The 25,107-nt window shown below is 36.1% G+C and overlaps 1 protein-coding gene across 1 annotated transcript in view; it reads left to right on the top strand.

Moving 5' to 3' along the window:
* CNTN3 (contactin 3) overlaps nucleotides 1-25,107 on the top strand; it is a gene marked incomplete at both ends in the record, with an annotated part of 249,580 nt that overhangs the window by 184,993 nt on the left and 39,480 nt on the right. The gene's annotated exons all lie outside the window — the stretch shown is intronic.

The raw sequence follows: 25,107 nt of genomic DNA on the forward strand, positions 1-25,107 counted from the left end.
GCTGGGAGTGTGGCACACCTCTTCCTGGTACCTCTTCATCTGGCTTTAATCTTCCTCCTTTATTATATCCTTTATAGTAAACTGGTACATGTAAGTAAGTGTTCCCTGAGTTCTGTGAGCCGTGCTAGCAAATGATTGAACCTAAGCAGTGGGTCATGGGAACTCTGGTTTACAGCTAGTTGGTCAAAGGTGTGGTAACAGTCTGAGCCTTGTGATTGGTATCTAAATTGAGGGGGGAGTCCTCTGGGACTAAACTCTTCTTAACTCATGGGATCTGATACTATGTCCAGGCGGATAGTGTCAGAACTGAATTATAGGACATCCAACTTGTGTCAGAGGGTTCCTTGGTGTGGAGAACACACAGACATCTTGTATCAGAAGTCTTGTAGTGTGTTCTGAGTGTAAGTGTAGTAGCTGACAGGAAAGGAGATACAGAAATTTTTTTAGTTACACCACTAGCTCACAGGGTGACCTTATTTGAAATTAGGGTTATTGAAGATACACTTAAGTTACAGTGACATCATAATGGGGTAGAATGGGGCCTAATCCACTAGGACTGATGTCCTTATGAAAGAGAGAGATTTGATGAAGGGGATAAAGGGATACAAGCTTGGAATTGTAAAATGAGTCATAGGATAAAAAAATACAGCATGGGGAATAGGGCCGATAATATTGTAATAACTTGCCATGGTGACAGAAGCTAACTACACTTACCCTGGTGAGCATTTTGTAATGTATGTAATCGGAGAGTCACTATGCAGTACACCTGAAATTAATATAATACTGTTTATGAACTATCCCTCAATAACAAACGCTTCAAAGAGGGAAATTTTGACAAAAGCATACAGAGAGAACACTATGAAAAGACACGGCACGGAGGAAAGGTGGCAATGTGAAGACGCAGGCAGACATCAAAGCTATGCTTTTATAGGCCAGGAAATGTCTGTAGCTTCCAGAAGTCGGAAGAGACAAGGAAGGATCCTCTCTCTCCTAGAGATTTTGGAGAGGAGCTTGACTTCAGACTTCTGGCCTCTAGAACCACCAGGGGATGGAGTTCTGTTGTTTAAATCCACTCAGTTTGTGTTACTTTGGTACAGCAGACCTAGTAACTAAAACAGTTGCTCTCTTAAAAAGGGGGGGAAAAAAAGACATAGATGTTTCCATACCTAGCCATAGTAAAGTACAATTTCATTGTCATTTCTTTTTTCTATCATCTGGCTTACTTCATTGTAGGAGTTCTAGTTTCCCTAATTATTCTGATTCCAGGCTTTCGAGAACTTCACCAGTTGCTACAACCTATTAATATTTCTTTCACGATTATTTTAAATGCCCTTTAAAAAAAAGTCACAGATTTCTTCTATCGCATTAGGAAAAGGCATACGCCAGTATTCTCAGCCACCTCTACTCCATAACCAGGATTTGTCATTTGCCTTTCTTGAGGGAAGGTAAAGGAAAAGAGAAAAGACTAGAATGTTACCTTCATGAAGTCCCCTTACCAAGTCTGGAAAAGGCTTCTCTTGTACCCCAGCTCTTGTCATAACCTTAATTCTTAGATAAAGAATCTTATTTGAAACATTAGTTATGGGGCAACTGGGTGGCTCAGTGGGTTAAGCCTCTGCCTTCTGCTCAGGCCATGATCCCAAGGTCTTGGGATGGAGCCCCAAATCGAGCTCTCTGCTCAGTGGGGAGCCTGCTTCCTCCTCTCTCTGCCCGCCATTCTGCCTACTTGTGATCTCTGTCTGTCAAATAAATAAAATCTTAAAAAAAAAAAAAAAGAAACATTAGTTACCTTTGCTATCTAATGTAGATAATTGTGTTTGTGATTTAACTGCTGGATCTTAAATTGTTGATGGTGTTTTATCCAATGCAGTGTCCTCCATTTTAACTAATGCTAAAGAATTATGTAACGAGAGACTTAAAGAAGGGCTCACTTTAGCCTGAGTTAGATTACCGCTTTCTGTAAGAGGAGCTTGGAGTAAGGAATATTTACCTGCTCCTGCCTTACCTATAGGTCCTATATAAAGTAGGAAGTCATCTTTTCACCAGAGTCAGGCATCTAAAACATGACATTTCATAAATTAATTCCATCACCTGTTCTTTCTCTAGCACGCTAGTTCATGGCCTGTGAATTTTTTTCTCTGGCTTGTGCCATTAGTAACTTAATATTCTCTCATCAGTATAAAACAGGAAGCCATACGTGATGACATTTCCCTTAAGCACAGGCAATTAAGTAAATTAGTTTTCCACTGCATGGGAAGGGAATCACACAACAAGTCTTGTTCTCTGATTCTATATTCATTGCAGCATTCACATTAATACCTAGAAAAGCCTGCTTCTTTTTATCCAGTATGTTCCTAGATATATCCCTAGTTTCAAAAGCAGCAAAATGTGAGTCAGAAAGTTGCCAATACATGTGGATAGTAAGAACCCTATTTTTATTTTTTTTAAGATTTTATTTATTTATTTGACTGAGAGAGAGACAGTGAGAGAGGGACTGGGAGCATAAGCAGGGAAAGTGGGAGAGGGAGAAGCAGGCTTCCGGCCAAGCAGGGAGTCCGATGTGGGGCTCGATCCCAGGACCCCGGGATCGTGACCTGAGCTGAAGGCAGATGCTTAATGGCTGAGCCACCCAGGTGCCCCCAAGAACCCTATTTTTAAAGGGGGTGGGGTAATTTAGAATTGGGAAATCTGGCTTAGAGCTTTTAAGTGATTCAATCAATTGTCATTGGGACTATACAAGAGGGTATTATTGGACCATACACTGAGTATTCAATACTTATTCATTTATTGAAAAAAAAAAAAACTTACGGGAAAAATCCACAAGCTCAAAAACTCTAACAGTTTAGATCAGATCCACTGTGTATGTTTGAACATATGCCAGTCACAGGTTTCTGCATGGTTATACATTGAGAAAAGCTTGTCAAACCAAGTGACGGAAGCAAATTGTCATATCACAGGGGAGGTATGGGTCTGGAGTCAAGCTTCAGCCTGGGCCCATGGGACAAATCAAAGTTGTCCAAAGAAACCAGCAGTGAAAGAACTCCAGTTAAGCCCACTGTTTGCCACACAAATCTCAGTTGCAAGCAGTTGTAGGGTAACTGGAAAAACAGGGATTGTGTTCAGATATATATGACTTCTAGATTCTGATGCTACTGGATGGTGCCATGGATGAGTCACTTAACTCTTCTTCCCTCATTTTTTGGTCTCTTTTCACATCAGTTTTTAGTATTTGGCATGTTCCCTCCGACCATGAGACTTGGCACACATTGGTCTCTTCTGGAGTACTTTTATTTCTCCATTTCACTATGTCTACATATATCTTATACACACACACACACACACACACACACACACATATACATATTATTTATATATGTAAGTAGGAATGCATATATTCTTATGTATACACTTTAATCTTTTATTTCACATAAATGCAGTTATAAGAAGAGATATAGGCTTGGGTGCCTGAGTGGCTCTGTCAGTGAAGCGTCGACTCTTGATTTCGGCTCAGGTCCTGATCTCAGGGTTGTGAGGTCAGGCCCCATGTCAGGCTCTGTGCTGGTCGTGGAGTCTGCTTGAGATTCCCTCTCTCCTGATCCCTCTGCCTCTCTCCCCCACTGAAGGAAAAAAAAAAAAGAAGAGACATAAGCTCATCAATATATATACAGTTGCATTCTCTTATACTCATATATCTAACCAACAGAATTTCACTCCATGGACCCAGTCAAAATATAAAAAAATAGAGAGAGAGAGAGAGAATGGAGAGAGATTCCATCAGTCACCCAGTAAAACATCTTTCTCTACTTTTAAATATACCTTAGCTTCCAATAACAGGATAAGAGAAATAATAGCCCACAGTTAATGAGAAACAAAAGAACATCACTAGCTAGGACCTAAGTGTCTGGGGCCTAGCAGTTTAAATATAATTTTTAGAACATTCAAGGACAATTTTGACTGGCCTAACAAGCTACCTTTTGGACTCAGACATACTATATGGGGGTGGGGGGGGCTCACTATAAATAGAAACGTTCAAACCGAAACTTACGAAGAGGTCACTGTATAATTGTAATGGATGTTTAAATGGATACGCTTTGATAAACTTGATGTGGTGCAGGTGTTTAGAAATGAAAAATGTATAGAGCCAAGCTGTACAGCTTTACAAACATTTTGTGGAATTGGATCTATGATGAATTAGAATGTGTGTGGAGAACAGTCACTGGAAGCAATAAGAGGTTTAGCAGTGACTGGTTCAGCGCTGACTGCCATTCATTTGAGTGGCTGGCTTCAGGATGATTTATCTCCCACAGCCCAGTCTCACTCTTGTTACGGCAGCTACTCGTGAGCCTCGGGACTTGATGCATTTCCCAGCTCGTGGTGGTAGGAAAGAATATTTTTACAAATAATCCTTTGTGTGTAATAACACAGTTGTGGTCACTTTAACTTGATTTGTTTCATAAAATTATCAGGGTATGAGGACTAAAAGTTTGAAAATAACAGTTCTCTTATACTACAAAAAAAAAAAAAAAACCCCAATGTTTTTATAAAAGGTTATATATGCATTTTATTTATTTATCCATTCATTCATTTATTTTAGAGGGGTCAGGGGGCAGAGGGAGAGAGAGAACCTCAACCACTCCTCATCCAGTCCGGAGCCCAATTCAGGGCTTGACCTCACAACCCGGAGATCATGACCTGAACTGAAATCAACAGTCAGATCTTTCACCAACTGAGCCACCCAGGTGTCCTTATATGTGCATTTTATATACAGATCTGAGACAAAGCACTCGTTCCAAACACTAGTTGTGGCGATACTCTGAGTTTTTAAGCATCTCCTACTTGGAGAGTCTTATAAATTTTATATGTTGCCCAAATTCAAAACATTATCTGACTTGGAATGATCTCGAAGAGGATGTATTTAGGAGGGAGTCTATAAAAGTGGTGATTAAACCAGAGAAATTACTATTATTCATCTTGAACACTTCCCTGAAGTCCAGCTCTTTCCACAAAGCTCCTTAAGGTTGAGAAAACAAGTATTCTACGATGCTTATGGAAAAAGGGAAATGCACAAAACAGTTGAAGTTGAGTTTATTTCCCTAACTCATCATTTGCTCAACCAGGCATACAGAGTCTCTGTTTCTACTTAAAGTGTGATTGGCACCCCAGGGCTGTATTCATGAAGTGAAATGTTTATTGAGATGAATGGTCCAAATCTACCCCTAGTGGAGACTTGGTAAGGTTTAAATTTATAAGAAGATGGGCAGAAGTCAAACCAAGTAACATGTACCTTGAACTAAAGCCCATAAAGATATCAGAGTTAAAACAAAAACCAAGGCTATGAATAAAAGAATGTACGTGAAAAGATACGCAAATATTTATCAGTCAAATGCAACAAAAAACAATAACAAGTGTTATTTTGTAAAAAGATCATAATAATTCAAGGCAAATCTCAAGAGTAAGAAGGGTAAGTACCTTTTGAAAAAGTTTGCTCTGTCATGAAGATATAATAATTGTAAACTATAATGCTCAAAATAATATACCATTAAAATATATCAAGTCAAAAGCAAAGAGAAAAATGAGAAACAAAATTGGTATATAGTTCCAAGAGCTCTTCTTTTAAGTGCCAACAGATCAATTTGCCAAAATTAGAAAAAAACAATTTTGATGCTCTATTATAATGGGAGAAACAAATACATATAAAAATTTTCCATACAAATAGAAAATAATGCATTCATTTTCATTCTTTTCATACCCTAATAAAACTTAGAAAAGAAAAATAGCAGAACTGTTGTATATAAAGGAGATGGAAGTACAAACTGGATAATGTCAAAAATCAATGGATAATCTCTAGAATGTATCAGTGAAGAATAATGATAAAACTAAAACTAGAAATGAGAAAGAGAATAGCAGATAATAAAGAAATATTTTGAAATGGCATTCCATGTTGAACTCATATATATTTAACGGAATTCAGTTAAATGGAACATTTCTGGTAAAATAGAAATAATCAAAACTAGTAAGATTTAGGAAACTTAAGTAGATCCATTAAGTATGCAAACATGTAAATCAATAGCCACCAACTTCACCCTTCCCCACCAAAAAAGGATATTAGGGACAGATAATTTTACTGTTTTTTTTTTTCCAAGTTTTCAGGAACCAGATAAATATTTTGTTATGTAAACTATTTGACAACATAAAAAGTTCAAAAATCTTTTCAATTTATTTTTTGGAGCTAACATACTCCTAAGAACAAAATCTAGCAAGATAGCAAATAATTGGTAGATATAAATTCATTTAATGAGTATAGTATGAAAGCCTAAATGACACTTTGTCAAATGAGACTGAGCATTATATTAAAATAATGATAATGACCCTTTGAAAACTACATGGGGATGTTCTGGCCAATGTGCCTGCATCATATCAATAGATCTAATAAAAGACCGCAGTATTCTCAATGGGTATTTAAAAGACATTCAGTAAAATTAATGACGTATTCTAGAAACAGAAAATGCTTCCTCTACATCCCAAAAATGTCTTTAAAGGAAAATGCCAGGAATACTTTTATTTAAATCAGCAATAAGAAAGGAAACATATAAACACCATTACTTTAAAAACATTTGGAAATGTTTGGACAAACAATGAGGTATAAATAGGAAAAATGACTTAACTCTGAAAATAAGGAAACACAGTTACCATAATTTGAGAACAGAGTGATATTTGAGCTACTCAAGATCCAACAGTATCAACTCTAAATTTTTAAATAGTGAGAGTTCAGTCAACTGCTTAGATACAAGATAAATTTACCAAAAAAAGATAGCTTTTTTATATACCAACAGTAATAGAAAAGAAAGTATAGTAGAACAAAAAAACTCCCTGAAAAGATATAATATATGTTAATTTGTATTTGGATGCAAGACCTAAATAAAGCTTTAATACTTTGTTAATATGAATGGGTAGGTGGATGGATGGATGTTGGTTGAATGAGAAGAAAGAAAAAGAATCACAAAATTTTGGTGCTCCTGGATGAGATAAAACAGCTGTGTACTTTGAGGATTTTAATTTTTCTTAGATTTTTCCATGGTTTTAAATAACCAACAATCTGATTCCAGTTTAAATAATTCTGACAGTATAAGAGTAAGAAATAGGTAAGAAAAAGAATAGTTAATAGTATTTTGAAAGAAGAATAATGAAACCTTGTCGATAATTTCAGAGTTTTCTGGGGATATTTGGTCAGGCAAGGAATTGCTGGATTTGATAAGAATTATCTATGTTCATCATTAAAAAATCTGAATTCAGGGCGCCTGGGTGGCTCAGTTGGTGGAGCGGCTGCCTTTGGCTCAGGTCATGATCCCGGACTTCCAGGATCGAGTCCCGCATCGGGCTCCCAGCTCCTTGGGGAGTCTGCTTCTCCCTCTGACCTTCTCCTCTCTCATACTCTCTCTCACTCATTCTCTCTCAAATAAATAAATAAAATCTTTGAAAAAAATAAAAATAAAAATAAAAAATCTGAATTCAGAATTCCAACTTTTAAAACCTATTTCATTCTCTTATGAACTGTTGATCTTTATCTCTCTTTGCTTGAGTTTCTCATCTGTAAAAACTGAGGTGATAATAGTATCTTATTTAGATAAATATGTATGTATATATATATATAATTTATATATCTATATGTATCCTTTTCATAGCTGTCTATCTGTATAAAGCACTTAGAACAACAACAGGTTAGTTCTTGTTATTACTGTTACTACTACGAGCAGTAATGATAGCTTTGTCTCTAAATTGTCCTCCAGGAAAGATGCAGCAATTTATGTTCTTATCAGCAGAACATGAGGGTGCTTGTTACCCCAATCCTTTCCCACACCTATTTCTCTTCATTTTTATAAAAGTTTTTTGCCAAACAGATGGTTGAAAAGTGGTATCTCATTATCACCAACTTCTCATTTCTCAGATCAATAGTGAGCTTGAGAAACTCTGTTCACTTATTAACATTTTAGATATCACAGAAATATTTAGAATTATAACTGACTCCCCCAAATCAAGACATTTGGGAGTTTACTACTTACTCTTCTGAAATGGAAGATTACCTCTGCAGGAAAAAGGGAGAAAAAATTACCTTTTTATTTCTAGATAGAAAAATTGACAAAATCCACCTAATTGGATTATTATGTAGAAGAATATTCAAAAACATTTTTAAAAGATTTTATTTATTAATTTCAGAAAGAGAGAGAGCAAGCATGAGCAGGGGGAGGGGCAGAGAGAGAAGCAAACTTCCTGCCGACCAGGGAACCCTACCTAGGGCTCAATCCCAGGACCCTAGGATTATGACCTGAGCCAAAGGCAGAGGCTTAACCAACTGAGCCACCCAGGTGCCCCCCAAAATATTTTTCTTTTTATCTGACAATAGGGAATGACTTTCAGAAGTTAAAAAAAAAACAAAACACGGGCAGCTCAAAGACAACCATTAATCCAAAAAGATGTATTTTATTTTTGTCAGAGACAAAGCAGTAAAATTGACATTTGTGTGTATCAGATTTTCTTTTTTCTTTTTTTTTTTAAGATTTTATTTATTTATTTGACAGAGAGATCACCAGTAGGCAGAGAGGCAGGCAGAGAGAGGGCGGGGGGCGGGCAAGCAGGCTCCCTGATGAGTAGAGAGCTGGATGCAGGGCTTGATCCCAGGACCCTGAGATCATGACCTGAGCCGAAGGCAGAGGCTTTAACCCACTGAGCCACCCAGGCGCCCCTGTGTGTATCAGATTTTCATCTATCGATGTCATGTGTCCATTAAACAGTGTTTTCCTGAGGTCACAGCAGAAAATTGTTCCCATAGACATAAACTCATAGTATGTACTGTCATTTCCTATTTTAGGATATGATATAGGCTTATTTCATAAATTGCAAATCTGTATCCTTTATTCATTTCTCTTGTTGGAATTCAGAACTTTGTCTAACAGATTTGCAGTAGGTCCTTATGTATTCAGACTATTGATTATATCTTAGTTTATGCACTGGGAATATCTTCTTTCAGTTTGTCACTTTTCTGCTGTTTATCATTCATAAAATTTTTCAGTTTCACATAGTCAAAAAACCAATATTCTTTTCCTATGAGTTTTCATAAACTTTTCCTGGATTTCCCACAAACTGTGAGAATTTAAGGGGGGATATGGAGAAGACTTTGGAATGACTGTTCTTTGGATGGTGTGTTACAAAAAAAAAAAAAAAAAGGGAATGTGTCATGGGGAGTAAAACTTTGGAGGAGATGCAGATATGTAAAGAAAACTTTGGGAAGATTTTGCTGTGAATTTCATCTCGTACACCCACAATTTTAAATAAAATTGCATCATTCCACTTAGGAGATGACTTTTTCCCCTGGGGAAAGGGCATCAGTTGTTGTCTTAATGCATAATGGGATTCCACTCTTGAATCCACCCCTCCTGTTAGTAAGTCTTGAGTTTGGTAGTGTCAGTCCTCCAATTTTGTGCTTCTCCTTCAATTTTGAATTGGTTATTCTGGGTCTTCTGTCTTTTCATGTAAACTTTAGATTCACTTTATCAGTATTCATACACTAATTTGCTGGGATTTTTTAAAATTCTTTTTTTTTGAGAGAGAGCATGAGAGGCGAGAAGGTCAGAGGGAGAAGCAGACTCCCCGTGGAGCTGGGAGCCTGATGTGGGACTTGATCCCAGGATTCTGGGATCATGACCTGAGCTGAAGGTAGTTGCTTAACCAACTGAGCCACCCAGGTGCCCAATTTGCTGGGATTTTTTAATTGAAATTGCATTCTATACATCAACCAGGGGAAAAACTGACATTCACAATATTGAATGTTCCTATCCATGAACATAGAATATCTATATATTTATTTAGTTTTTTTGATATCTTTCATCAGAATTTTATAGTTTTCCTCATATAGTTCTTATATCTATTTTGTTAGATTTATACCTAAATATTTCATTTTTTGAATGCTGTACAAATAGTAATGTGTTTTAATTTCAAAATCACTTGTTCATTACTGTTATATAGGAGAGAAGTTGACTTTTCTATATTAACCTTGTATCCTGCAATGTTGCTATAATTGCTTATTTCCAAGCATTGTGTTTTATTGATTCTTTCAGATTTTCTACATAGATAATCATATCATCTGAGAAAAAAGATGGTTTTATTTCTTTCTTTTCAACCTGTATACCCTTTCTTTCTCTCTTTCTTTCTTTTTTCTTTTTCTTTCTTTTTTTTTTTTTTTTGTCTATTGAATTACTAGGATTTCTAGTAGTGTTGAAGAGTAGTGATGAAGGGGAACATCCTTGTCTTGCTCTTGATGTTAGCAGGAAAGCTTTAAGGTTCTCAACACTAATTATGTTAATTATAGGTATTTTGTAGGTGTTCTCTATCAAGATGGATAATTTCCCCCATTCTTTGTTTGCTGAGATTTCTCATCATGAATAGGATTTCCTTCCTTTCTTTCTTCCTTTTTCCCTTTTTCTTTCTCTTTTCTTTCTTTCTTCCCAGTGTTTCTACCCAGCTTATTTCCTTCCTTTTTTATTCTTTCTTTCCTTCCTTCCTTCCTTTCTCTCTCTCTTTCTTTGTTTCTTTCATTCTCTCTCTCTCTCTCTCTTTCTTTCTTTCTCTTTCTTGTTCATCAGATGCTTTTTCTGCATCTGTTGATATGATCATGTGATTTTTCTCTCCCCCCCACCCCCCACTGTACCAAATCTGGTTTGTGTCACCCGTTGAGTATGGCAAAATTGATGTTATGGTCCTTTTTTTTTTTTTTTTTAAGTTTTTATTTAAATTCCAGTTAGTTAACATACAGTGTAATATTAGTTTCAGGTTACAATACAATCATTCAGCACTTCCCATACATCATCCATTTCTCATCACAGGTACCCTCCTTGAAATGTAAACCAACCCCCCCATCATCCTCCCTTCTGGTAACCACCAGTTTGTTCTCTATATAAAAACCTTCTGCATAGTGAAGGAAAAAAATTGGCAAAATTAAAAGGCAACTTATGGGATGGGAGAAGATATTTGCAAAAGATACATGCAATAAATGCTTAGATTCCAAAATATATAAAATCTTATAAAACTCCACACCCAAAAGTGAATAATCCAATTAAAAATGGACAGAAGAAAGAAATAGACATTTTTTGAAAGATTTTTCCTAATCAGAATCTTGACATAATGGATTACATTAAATGATTTTCAAATATTGAACCAACCCTACATAAGTGGAATAACCCCCACTTGGTTGTATTTTCTAAATTTTTATACATTATCAGAATTGATTTGCTAATACTTTGTTGTAGATTTTTATGTATATGTTCATGAGAGATATTGGCCTGTAGTTTTCTTTTATTGCAATGTGTTCATCTGATTTCAGTATTAATTAGGGTAATGCTGACCTCAGGAAATGAGTTGGGACAAACTCTCTTAGCTTTTATCTCTTGTAAGAGATTATAGAGACTTGGTATAATTTCTTCCTTAAACGTTTCGTAGAATTTGCCAGTGAAGCCGTCTGAGTCTTTTGCTTTCTGTTTGGGAGCATTATTAATTATTAATTAAATTTCTTTAATAGCATAGTTCTTATATGTATTTTGGTAGAATGTAACTTTCAGAGATTTGGCCATTTCATCTAGGTAATCATATTGGTGGGCACAGAATAATTCATAGTATCCCTTTGCTAGCACTTTAATGTTTATAGAATGCATAGTGGTACCTCTTCTTTCATTTGGTAATTTGTGTTTTCTTTTTCTTTTCTTAATTAGTGTGACCAGAGGTTGATTAATTTTATTGATCTTTTCAAAGAATCAGTTTCTGGTTTCATTGATTTTTCTTTATTGATTTCATGTTTCAAATTTCATTGCTTTCTAATCTTATTATCTTGTATCATCTACTTAATTTTGAATTATCTCTTCTTTAAATAGTTTCTTAAGATTGAAATTTAGATTATTGATTTTATATCTTTTTTTCTTTTCTAATATATGCATTTAATGCTGGAAATTTCCCTCTAAGACATTGCTGTCTCTATATCCCACAAACTTTGATAAATTATATTTTCATTTATATTTAGTTCAAAATATTTCTAAATTTCTCCTGAGATGTTTTCTTTGACCTACATGTTATTCAGAAGTATGCTGTTTAATATCAAGTATTTGGGGATTTTCCAGCTATCTTCACCTATCTTTTTGTTACCAGTTTCTAGTTTCATTCCATTGTGGTCTGAGAGCAGACATTGTAGGATATCTTTCCCTTCAGATTTGTTAAGGTGTTTTTTATGGCCCATAATGTGGTCTTTCTTGGTAAATGTTCTATGTGAGCTTGAATAGAATGTATAATCTGCTGTAGTTGAATGAATGAGTCTATAGATATCAATTGTATCCAGTTGATTGATAGTGCTGTTCAGTTCAACTGTGTTCTTACTGTATTTATACTTATTGGATCTGTCCATTTTGATAGATGGGTTTTAAGTTCTTCAGATATAATAGCAGATTCCTCTATTTCTCCTTATAATTTTATCAGTTTTTTCCTTTTATGTATTCTGATTCCTTGTTGCTAGGTATATATACATTAATAGTTGTTATGTCTTTGAATATTGACCACTTTATCTTTAGGTAATGCCTGTCTTTGTCTTTGGTAACTTTTGTTATATCAAAGTCAACCCTGTTTGAAATTATTATGGCTGCTCCCATGATGCTTAGGCCGGTCATTCAGCTAAGCAGCTGACTCTTGATTTCAGCTCAGGTCATGATCTTGGGGTCCTGGGATCAACCCCCATTTTGGACTCTCCACTCAGCGGGGAGTCTGAGGATTCTCTCTCCACATTTCCCCCTGCTCCTTCCCCCACTCATGCTTTCTCCCTCTCTCTCTCAAATAAATAAATCTTTTAAAAAATTTATATACGTGTGTGTGTGTGTGTGTGTGTGTGTGTGTGTGTGTGTGTGTATATATATGTAGCTACTTCCACTTTTTTTTCAGTGTTCCAAGATTCATTGTTTATGCACCGCACTTAGTGCTCCCTGCAATACATGCCCTCCTTAATACTACCACCAGGCTCACCCATCCCCCCACCCCTGCCCCTCTAAAACCCTCAGCTGTTTCTCAGAGTTCACAGTCTACCATGCTTCATCTCTCCCTCCAATTTACACCAATTCACTTTTCCTTTCCTTCTCGTAATGTCCTCCATGTTATTCCTTATGCTCTACATGTAAGTGAAACCATGTGATAATTTACTTTCTCTGTTGATTTATTTTACTCAGCATAATCTCCTCCAGTTCCATCCATGTTGATACAAAAGTTGGGTATTTATCCTTTCTGATGACTGCAAAATATTCTGTTGTATATATGAACCATATCTTCTTTATCCATTTGTCTGTTGAAGGGCATCTTGGCTCTTTCCACAGTTTGGTGATTGTGGCCATTGCTGTTATGAACAATGGGGTGCTTATGGCCCTTCTTTTCCCTACATCTGTATCTTTGGAGTAAATACCTAGTAGTACAATTGCAGGGTCAGAGGGTAGCTCTAGTCTTTTTATTATTAGTGTTAGCATGGCATGTTTTTTCCACCCACTTATTTTAATCTATATGTGTCATTATTTTAATTATTTTTTTAACATATAGTGTATTATTTGCCCAAGGGGTACAGGTCTGTGAATCATCAGGCTTACACATTTTACAGTACTCACCATAGCCCATACCCTCCCCAATGGCCATAACCCAGCCACCCTATCCCTACCCTCCCACCCTCCAGCAACCTGTGTCATTATATTTAAGTGAGTTTCTTACAGACAATATTAAGTTGGTTCTTGTTTTTAATTCACTCTATCTCAATTTTTTACTTGGTATATTTAGAACATTGACATTTAAGGAGATTATTGATAAAGTTGGATTAATATCTATCATATTTATTCTGTTTTCTGTTTGTTGCCCTTGTTCTTTGTTTCTGTTTTTAACCTTCCATATTTTCCCTGCCTTTTGTTGTTTTAATTGAGCATTTTATACGATTCCACTCTCTCTCCCTTCTTAGTATGTCCAATTATACTATTTTTTAAGTAACTATCCTAGACTGTGCAATATATATTTACAACCAATTGCATTCTACTTTCAAATAACTGTGTACAGCTTCACTGGTAGTGCAGGTACCTTATAATAACAAAATATTACTAATTCTTTCCTCCTATCCCTTCTATCATTTCTTTCATTTCATATAGACATATATCTATATTTATATATAAAATCAAATTCACTTTGATAACAGTATTTTGAACAAACTGTTAACTGTTAGATCTATCAAGAAAAAGCAGAATAAAAGTTTTTACTTTACATTTACTTATTTATTCTCTGATGCTCTTTCTTTCTTTATGAAAATCTAAGTTCCTGACCTCTGTCATCTTGCAAGGCAGGTTACTGGAACAAACTTCCATAATATTTTTTATTGCTTGAGAAAAGTGTATACTTCTCCTTTCACTTTTCAGAGTACTGAATTCTAGATTGATGAGTTTTTTCTCTCAACAGTAAATATTTCATTTGATATGTTTTCTTGCTTGCTTCATTTCTGAGGAGACATTGGATATAACTCTTATTTTCATTCCACTATACATAAGGTGTTTTTTCCTTGGGCTTCTTTCAAAATTCTCTTTGATTTCTTTCGAGGTTTGAATATGATATGCCTGTGTGTAGTTTTTATGGCATTTATCCTGCTTAATTTTCTGTGAGCTTATTGGATCTGTGGTTTGGTATCTGACATTAATTTGGGGAAATTCTAAGTCATTTTTGCTTCAAATATTACTTCTTTTCTCTTTCTCTTTTTTTCTCCTTCTGATATCCTCATTAAATGTATATTACAACTTTTGTAGTTATCCTGTAGTTCTGGAATATTTTCTTCCAGCCTTTTTCTCTTTTATTTTCAGTATTGCAAGATTTGATTGTCATATTCTCAAGCTCAGAGATTGTGTTCTCAGCCATGTCTAGTCTATTAATGATCCCATTAATTTTTTAAATTTCTGTCAGTGTTTTTGATCTCTAGCATTTCTTTTTTATTGTTTCTTAGAAATTACCTTTCTCTGTTTTCATTGTCCATCTATTAAGCATATTGCCTGCTTTTCCATTAAATCCCTTAGTATATTAATTGCAGTTCTTTTAAATTCTTGGTCTGATAATTCCAACATTCCTGCCATACTTGGTGCCTATTCTGCTCTTTTTTGCCTTTTGATGTGCCTTGTCATTTTTTGTTGAAAGGCAGATGGTGCACTAGGAGGAAAGAAGGGCAGTAAATTGGTTGCTACTAATGCAGTATAAGGTGTGGAGGAAGGGAAAGCATTCCATAATCCTGATTAAGTCTCATTCTTTTGGTGAGGTGGTTCTCCTGGACTGTGAATTTCACCTGTGCTGCTTCTTCCCCTCCCCCATTTGATGGGATGTCCGCAGGGCTTGAAGTCGTCTGTTTCTGTTCCCCATGTTGAAGGTGAGAGGGAGCTGGATTTGGGTATTCCCCCAGAAGAGGTATTTGTCTCTGATAAAAACCCCAGCCAGGTAGGCCCTGGTAAAATAGTTTCTCCTGAAAGCAAGCCTTGTTAAGAACAAAATGCTTTGGCTTATTTCAACCTAGTGAATGATTCTTGTTCCCTTCCCCTGCCAGAAACACAGGGGGACTTTTCTCCAGTAGTCAGTGTGGTGACCTTGAAGAACTCATGGAGGAACATCTCACAGAAGTGTGGGGAACCCCCTATGATTGTTCCCTGGAGTTCCCCATAGCTCTCAGGCTTGTCCACAGTGACCCTCCAGCAATTCATCAGTTACACTTCAGGTTTCTCTACCCCCACTACTGGCTCCTGAGCAAGTTTCTGCTCATAAATTAGAATTCTCTGTATTTACCTGTTTTTTTTATTTTTGTTTTTGTTTTTTTTCCCGGTTTGGGAGACAGTGATTTTCTCTATGACCTCATTTCTATACCAGATCTAACATGAAGTATTGATTTTTCAGTTCATTCAACTTTTTACTTGCTTTTAAAACGAACTGATGTTAAGCTCCTTATACACAGCCTGAAAACCAGAAGTCAGGGTGGCTGGTCCATTTTTTAATTGGGTTACTTGCCTTTTTATTATTGGATTGTAATTGTTCATGCTGGCTTAGATTTTATGTCCCAATTTCAGAAAGAAAATCATTCTACTTTGCAAGACATAATATTTAATTATACCATTTAATTGATCTGAACCTAAATAAGAAAGTAAAGAATAAATGGTTCCTTTGGGGCAGTTTAAATTTTTAGACAAAAATTGGAAATTTTAGGTGTTTTTTTTATTCTAGTAAACACTCTTATTTTTTAGTTTTTCTTATACTGACTCTAAAATTTTAGATCATACTCTTACCAGAAAAAATAGCTAGCAATAGTCATATTTGACATTAAAGCTTGTCTTTTTTCTTAATCTTCTTCTGTAAGACTTTGAGATGAAAACCTACACTTCTGAAGTATTGAGATAACTGTTGGAATACATTGGTCTGTTGTTGTAATAAACACAGTGAGATTTCTTTTTGAACACTTTTCCTGGGAGATGGCATAATTTTATTCTCTCTGACTGCTTAGGAGTCCTTTTTCTGACTCGCAGAGGCTACCAACATGAAAGGAAGGGTATCCGAGCAAGGGTTGTTGTAGTTGCAGTTGCTGTTGTTTTTAACCTATTTTGGGTCCTGGGTATAGCCGCTCAAAACAACCTCACAAGGATAAATTTTGGTGAGTAAATACCCCAAACTCACTGTTCCCTCTCCCTCAGATCTCCTGATGGGAGGAACCCAAGGAAACAGCAGAGAATGAAGGAACCATTTTATATGTAGTGCATATAGGTTGGCTGCCCAAAAAAGAGATAGTATTGTACATACAGAGATTTCTGGAGGAGTATAGCCAACCATGTTTCCAAGACAGCTATAACAACATCCCTTATCAACTTGCTCTTCTTTCAGAATGATTTTGACACCCCTCCCCACTGAGTGATGAAATCTGTGTCTCCTACCTTGAAACCTAGTCCTTTATGACTCCTTGAGCAATGAAAAAGAGCAGGAGTGATGCTATGTGATTGCTAAGGCTAGCTCGTAAAAATGCATGCATTTCTATCTTGTTCCATCAGCACAATTTCTCTTGGAATCCAGCCACCATAATATGAGGAAGCCCAAGCACACTGTGGAGAGGTCTACCTCAAGAGGAACTAAAGTCCCCAGCCCACAGGTATGGCTGAATTCCCAGCCAGCAGCCCACCTCAACTTACCAGTCATGTAAATGGGCTTTCTAGTCCCCTGTGAACCACCCTTGCTGATGAGACTTAGAGCAGAGATGAACTTCCCCCACTGATCTCTGCTTAAATCACACAATCCAGAGTAGAATAAATGATCATTGTTATTTTAAGCCACTAACTTTTAGGTAATTTATTACATAGCAAGAGTAACTAAAACTACAAGCAAACATAAGACATTTGGCACAGCTTGGTCAAGTTTCCATGAAATGACTTTTTATTCCTGTGTATGAGAAAGTCTTATTCTTATATACTAACCTTTCATTCTACAAGGGACAAATGTCTCTTACTAAATTTTAAGCTTATAATATAAGGATTTAAAAAGAGAGAGAGATCTGATCTACAAGTTAAATTGCTACTCAGGGTAGTTTCATGACTTGAAATACTTTAATTTGGTGTCAGAATTATTCCATAAATCCAGAGAAATCCTAGAGTAATTCGTGTTGAGTAACTTTAAGTTTCTGTATGAATCTAGAGAAATGTATCAGCATGTTGAATTATTTCAGTGTCTATTTTTTTTTAATTATGGTAAACATACCAAGGCAGTCTAATTGTAAGGAATTGTGTCTTGTGATTGACCTACAGTACCTGTTTCAAATACTGGCTTTCTCACCTGTACTCTATGATTAAAATATGTATAGGATTGCTGTTCTCAGCTTATGAGCCCATCAGTAAACAGCCTAACTTAACAATTTCCTCATGCACTTACTAGTTGCAGAATTTTAGAGTTAGGAATAGATGTGAGTGATTATTTAGAGCTTAAATAATGCGATTATTTATAAAAGAAGTGAAGATGAAGAATGGAACATCTCAGGAGGTATCACGAGTGTTGACCTTGACTACTCATTAGAATCAGGTAGAGGGTCTACATTTCTTAGTCCATTCTGATTTAATTGTTCTGGGATGTGACCTAGGCATTTCTGGTATTTTTTTTTAAAGATGCTTCAGGTAAATTTATTGTCTAGCCAGCATGGAGAACTGCTGGGTGTAGTGAACTGTATAGCCCCATGTTTTGCAAAGCACAGACCACATACCAACAGGCAGTATTAAATAAGGTAGAATGAGAGATCTATTCTATTTTTAATTTTGTTTCAATCATATAGGTTAAATCAAGGAGAATGTTTCAATATGGCATTCGGTTTGTCACTAATGGTTCTCTAATAGTAGCTAATCTCCCCTTTTAACTGAGAGAGCAAAGGTCTCAGTCTCAGAGACTTTGAATGTGTCCAGCTAATGTCCATTTACATTATTTTGGACAGTGTTCTTTGCACTGTTTTCCACTTGTTGTATTCATTTTGGCAGGTAACTATTATTTTGGTTAACAGTTTCCCAATGATGAAGACATACATTTTCCATATCAATTTCCATTAAGTCTAAAAAAGTTTATAATTTTAAGAAAAAAAAATAAGAGTCTTTGTACTGGGATATGGCAACATACAACTGTGGAGGTACAACTCTATTGAAACACTGAGTTAAAACTGCTGTGAGAACAAAGATGAGGCATCCTGATGCCACAGATTCTTAGTTAGATACTCCATCAGCATACCACCACCCAGGAAAGAAATGTCCCATGCTGTTAATAAGAACTTGATGTTGCGATAGAAAAGCTGATCCCTTTACAGCAAACAGGTATTGGACACAACCTAAAATATGCATAAAGTGCCTTTGACTGAGTTTTTATCATTTTTTTTGTGTGTCACTCTTCCAAAAATAGTTACGATGGAACAGGCTGGGACTCTCAATCCAGTAATGGAGCAATTACTCCAATTTATTGGTATCAAAGAATATACTGCAAATTTTGATATTAGTAGACTCCTCTTACCTGCCTTTCAGTCTCACCTGTTTGGATAAGAATTGGACAGTTTCAGTGAAGTTCTTAGTCAACAAAACTAAGACTGTTTATTATTAGGACCTTTTTTTCATGTTTCAGTGGCTTCTAATTATTTCTTTTCCTTGTATGAACAGTATACATTTGCAGTGGAATTGACCTTGCTGCAACTGTTTTGGGTTGGTGGGGGGCAAGTTTTGATTTGGTTGATCAGAAATACAGGTCTACCAGCAATTCCTACAGGGACATTCACAGAGGAAAACACCACCCAGGTTCCAGAAGGCACCAGCAGGTTTGATGACTGCTTTCAAGGCACCTGCATATGATTTGCATGCTGTGTCAGGATTTGGAAGGCAACCCAGTGATGGGTTGAATGATTTATATTGGAATCTATGCAATAACAGGCTGTGGAAAGTGACAAAAAGGAGGAGGACCACCTATTCAACCTTGCCTTCCAAATAGTCATCAAAGGCTTTTTTTCCCCCCTTAAACCGAAAAATTATGCTTCTTGGCAGTCCAGCAGCAGCATTTACATTGAGAGTGCTTACTAGGGAATTAGTTTTTGCTGATAATTTTTTATACTGCAAGTTTATGCTACATTTGCTCCATTCAAGAGGTTTCCTGAGTTCTAAGGTTTATTTTATTTCTTGATTTTTAGCATATGTTAGATATCACAGTGTACTTTCAGCCTACCCATAATTATTAATGATCTACGTATTTATTTTCACCTGGCATGGCTTATCATATCATGTACTATTTAGCATTACCCCCCTGCCCAGGGCAGAGTAGGTTTTAAATTATATAAAAAATTCCATTAGTGTCATCATCTAAGAAAATATAGGGAAAAAGTTAATAAGCTTCTCTTCTATTTCATTTCATGCACACTGAATTTTCCTTAGCATTTATTTCAGAGATGATTTGGCTTATACATCCATTTACTGTTTATACCTGTAACATGTTCTGGAAATGGAGTTTTTCCCTGGGAGACACCTATATCATTAGATGAACAAATAATTGGATAATCAAGTAAATCTAGTGGAACTTTAAAATTTTTTTTAAATAGAAGAAACTCAAAATTTTATTGTCATCAGGGTATAAATATGAACTTGAAACAATCTACAGTGAACTTTACGTTTTCTGGGGACAAATGAACAATTTGTGGATTATCTATACCCCTGATATTCTCTCTCCCCTCATACTCCCAAATAGACTGTGTTCTCACCTGCCTTAGGGTCTTTGTATATGTTTAAGTGCCCTAGTATAAACCATTTTTTATAACCCTCTTTTTTTAGATAGCTTGTACTCACGTTGCAAATCTCAGCTCAACTATTAATTCACCAAAACTCCAGAAAATCATAGATTCCTCTATGTGCTTCGAGCTAGCATTATTACATTATAATCTTATATTGATTTATTATACTCATATGATTAATGACTGTCTTTCAACTATAAACCCCATTAACATATGGACTGTTGTTTTTTTCACCATTGTATCCTCAGCATCGAAAGTACAGGTGGATAAGCATAGATAGTTTTGAATGAATTATCTTATTTTTAAAAGATAGGGCATTTCACGGGACGCCTGGGTGGTTCAGTGGGTTAAAACCTCTGCCTTCAGTTCAGGTCATGATCCCAGGGTCCTGGGATCGAGCCCCGCATCGGGCTTTCTGCTCAGCAGAGAGCCTGCTTCCGCCTCTCTCTCTCTACCTGCCTCTCAGCCTACTTGTGATCTCTGTCTGTCAAATAAATAAATAAAATCTTTTAAAAAAATTAAAAGATAGGACATTTCAGAAGGAACTTAGGGAATTCTTTTTTTTTTCCTTAATTTAATTTTAGGTTTTTTTCAGTGTTCCAAAATTCATTGTTTATGCACCACACCCAGTGCTCCATACAATACGTGCCCTCCATAATACCCACCACCAGGTTCACCCAACCCCCCATCCCCCTCCCCTCCAAAACCCTCAGTTTGTTTCTCAGAGTCCACAGTATCTCATGGTTTGTCTCCCCCTCCAATTTCCCCCAACTCACTTCTCCTCTCCATCTCACAATGTCCTCCATGTTATTCCTTATACTCTACAAGTAAGTGAAACCATATGATAATTGACTCTCTCTGCTTGACTTATTTCACTCAGCATAATCTCCTCCAGTCCCGTCCATGTTGATACAAAAGTTGGGTATTCATCCTTTCTGATGGAGGCATAATACTCCATTATATATATGGACCATATCTTCTTTAGCCGTTCATCCATTGAAGGGCATCTTGGCTCTTTCCACAGTTTGGAGCCTGTGGCCATTGCTGCTATGAACATTGGGGTACAGATGGCCCTTCTTTTCACTACCCCTGTATCTTTGGGTAAATACCCAGTAGTGTAATTGCAGGGCCATAGGGTAGCTCTATTTTTAATTTCTTAAGGAATTTCCACACTGTTTTCCAAAGTGGCTGCACCAACTTGCATTCCCACCAACAGTGTAAGAGGGTTCCCCTTTCTCCACATCCTCTCCAATACTTGTTTACTGTCTTGTTGATTTTGGCCATTCTAACTGGTGTAAGGTGGTACCTCAATGTGGTTTTTGATTTGAATCTCCCTGATGGCTAATGATGATGAACATTTTTTCATGTGTCTTTTAGCCATTTGTATGTCTTCATTGGAGCAGTGTCTGTTCATGTCTTCTGCCCATTTTTTGACATGATTATCTGTTCTGTGTGTGTTGAGTTTGAGAAGTTCTTTATAGATCTTGGATATCAGCCCTTTTTCTGTAGTGTCATTTGTAGATATCTTCTCCCATTCTGTGGGTTGCCTCTTTGTTGAGTTGACTGTTTTCTTTGCTGTGCAGATGCTTTTGATCTTGATGCAGTCCCAAAAGTTCATTTTCGCTTTTATTTCCTTTGCTTTGGTGACATACCTTGAAAGAAGTTGCTGTGGCTGATGTCGAATTGCTTACTGCCTATGTTCTCCTCTAGGATTTTGATAGATTCCTGCCTCACATTGAGGTCTGTTATCCATTTCGAGTTTATCTTTGTGTATGGTGTAAGAGAATGGTGGAGTTTCATTCTTCTATACATAGCTGTCCAATTTTCCCAGCACCATTTATTGAAGAGACTATCTTTTTTCCACTGTATGTTTTTTCCTGCTTTGTCGATTATTTAACCATAGAGTTGCAGGTTCATATCTGGGTTCTCTACTTTGGAACTTAGGGAATTCTTATAACTTAGGGAAATGTCTCCTGCTTCTTAAACGCCTGTGTATGCAATCAGAATAGGCCTGTCCCGTTACTAAAATCTCCATTTCTCAGTAAATCTCTGATCAGCAGCATTGAAGAGGGAAAGGATGGAAATTGCACTGTTGTACTTCGAGAGGGAGATTTTAAGGGAAAGAAGGATGGGAAATGTCCAAAAAAAAAAGATTTGACTCTGCTTCTGCCCAGTTCTTATCTACCCTGTGTATGTGGGGAAAAGAGAATTTAGGAAAACAACACAAAGAAATACTAACAAACTAATTAATAGACAACAAACTACAAGCTATTTGTTATCCAAAGAATTAATAGTGTTCCTAAAAATGTTTTATTTGAATCTAAATAAAGGATGCAATTTTATTGATAAACATCTTGAGAAATAATCTATTGAGTACTGATTTACCACATTTTGACAATTTTTTTCAGTTTTATTGAGTTATAGTTTACTAATTTTATTTGTGTTTTTCTGGATACACTTCTCTTACCTTTATCACAGTTAATCAGCAATTAACTATACTGTAACCATTAACAATGAAAAATTGATGGGGACAGGAACTGGTTTGATATAAGTGAAACTTTCCTTGGGAATTGTCTTTTCCTTTTTTATCTTCTTTAATGTTGGAGAATTTTCAGTTGCATCTTAGTAAGAAATTACAGGATGTCCTAATTAATAGTATAGGTACTTAAATTATTAGCAGTAAATGTCTCATTCTTGTGAAAGAATTTGGACTTTAGAATTATAATCATGTTATTTGGCCACTTCGGCCTGTGGTCCTATTTAATGTGGGACATTTAAACATATAGCTGTATGTCATAATAACTGCATCTTAAGAACTATTATATTCTACCCCCCAAATGCACAGATCAGAAGTATATGACTCCATGAATATTTACAAAATGAACACACTCAAATATCCAGCACCAAAATCAGAAAACAGCGTGACCTTTATCTCAGAAGTCATCCTTTGAAAGGCAACCATAATCCACACTTGTGATACTGTAATGTGCTCTTTGCTATCCAGTTTTTATCTCTGACGTTGAGGCAGCCACGTTGATCTAGAGTTATTATTCATTCATTCTCATGGTCTAGTAATATTTGCTTAAATGAGTGTCCTGCTAATTCATCTACTTCATTGTGATTCTGATTAGGTTGTTTTTAGTTTGAGTAGCACTGCTACATTCTTGTAAATGTCTTTGTTGAGCATATGCATACATCTCTGTAGGGTGTATACTTAGGAGTGGAGTTGTTGGTTCAAAAATTATGCGTATGTCCTGCCTTAGTGGATACTTCTAAATAGTTGCCCAGAATGGTCCTACTAATCTATAGTCCTGTTGGCATAATGATTTCCAGTTGTCCCACATCCTCAGTAGGACTAGAAATTGTCTCATTTCTTCTGAAGTTATCTATAAATGGTCTGTGCCATGCAAATTTATTTAACCTTCATAAATAAACTTTCTAAATGTATAAAAATAACTTGTATATATCTGTTATCCTGACTTGGGTTTACATTCTAGAGGGCATAGACCATGTATTAGGTACTTCACTGTCCCGGAGTGGACTTAACATGGCAAGCACTCGATGAACTTTTGTTAAGGTGGATCTTAACGCTGTATATTTATCCATTAAAAGAATAGATACAGTAAGAAAGAAGCAGTTGAAGAAGAACAATACAAATATGTTTTATTGATTGAGACAGAAATTAAAGAGGCATCCTTTCTAAATTTTGATAAATTTTACTTTCCATTTATGTATTCATCCATTCAACTTCATGTTAGTGCTGAAAAAAAAAATCAGTGGTTCCTACTGTTCACATGTCTTATGTAATTGCTTCCTTTCTCCACTCTACATTGTAAATAGATAATTAAAAATTATATTTCCCCTGATGGTGAGCCTAACTACATTTCTTCAGGAAGGTGGTTTGGTTTTGACATGAGCTAAGTTTTTTCTCTCTTCACCCACCCATACCATAAGTGAAAAGAAATGACACATCCAATATCTGTCTCTTCCTTATAGTTTCAACAAATACAACCAGCCAATGTGCCTTTTAGGTGTATTTATGTGTCTAAAGACATAAAGAAAGTCCAGTTCCAATTTTCTTTTACCGAACTGCTTTCAAAATAAGCAAATAAACCTAGGGAAGAATAATAACTCTCCCAATGCCTTGATGGAATTTAATAGTAACGGTTCTTACCTCCCTGAAAAGAAGAGATTTCTATAGAAATGATAATCAACCTCCTGTGAGTATATGGAGCTCATAAAACCGGAAGAGTTTCTAAAGGTCAGCAAGCATTGAAAGTTTTGTCCTGGGGATAAATTTCTAAATAACCCTGAGGAGAAAAGAGAGGGAGGGAAAGAAAAAAGTTCAACTTGATGAAAGTAAAATGTGCAAACTTAACAGTTTTTGGATTATCATTTAATTACAGCCATCAATCACCTCACGTCTGCTTTCTCCCAGTACCCAAGACATTCAGGCAAAAGCCACACAACCTGACCAACAGAGAATGCATAGCCCATTCAAAATCCAAAGCCTAGGAAATAATATTTAAAGAATTGCCCTGTAGGAGATCTTAGGAAATTGCCTAAAAGCTGGAGAATGGAATCCATCTTTCAAAAAAAAAGTACTAGGAAAACTCAAGAGTAAACCTATCCTTTTAATTAATAAGATAAACACCATTGTTTCCTCTGTGTACCAGTTTAGAGATGTTTCGGTCGGTGATCATTTTCAAAAGGCTTTGCTTTCCAAATCATTTTATTTTCATTCATATTTTTAC

This window comes from Martes martes (genome assembly GCF_963455335.1).
Source record: "Martes martes genome assembly, chromosome: 1".
NCBI classification, from domain to species: domain Eukaryota; kingdom Metazoa; phylum Chordata; class Mammalia; order Carnivora; family Mustelidae; genus Martes; species Martes martes.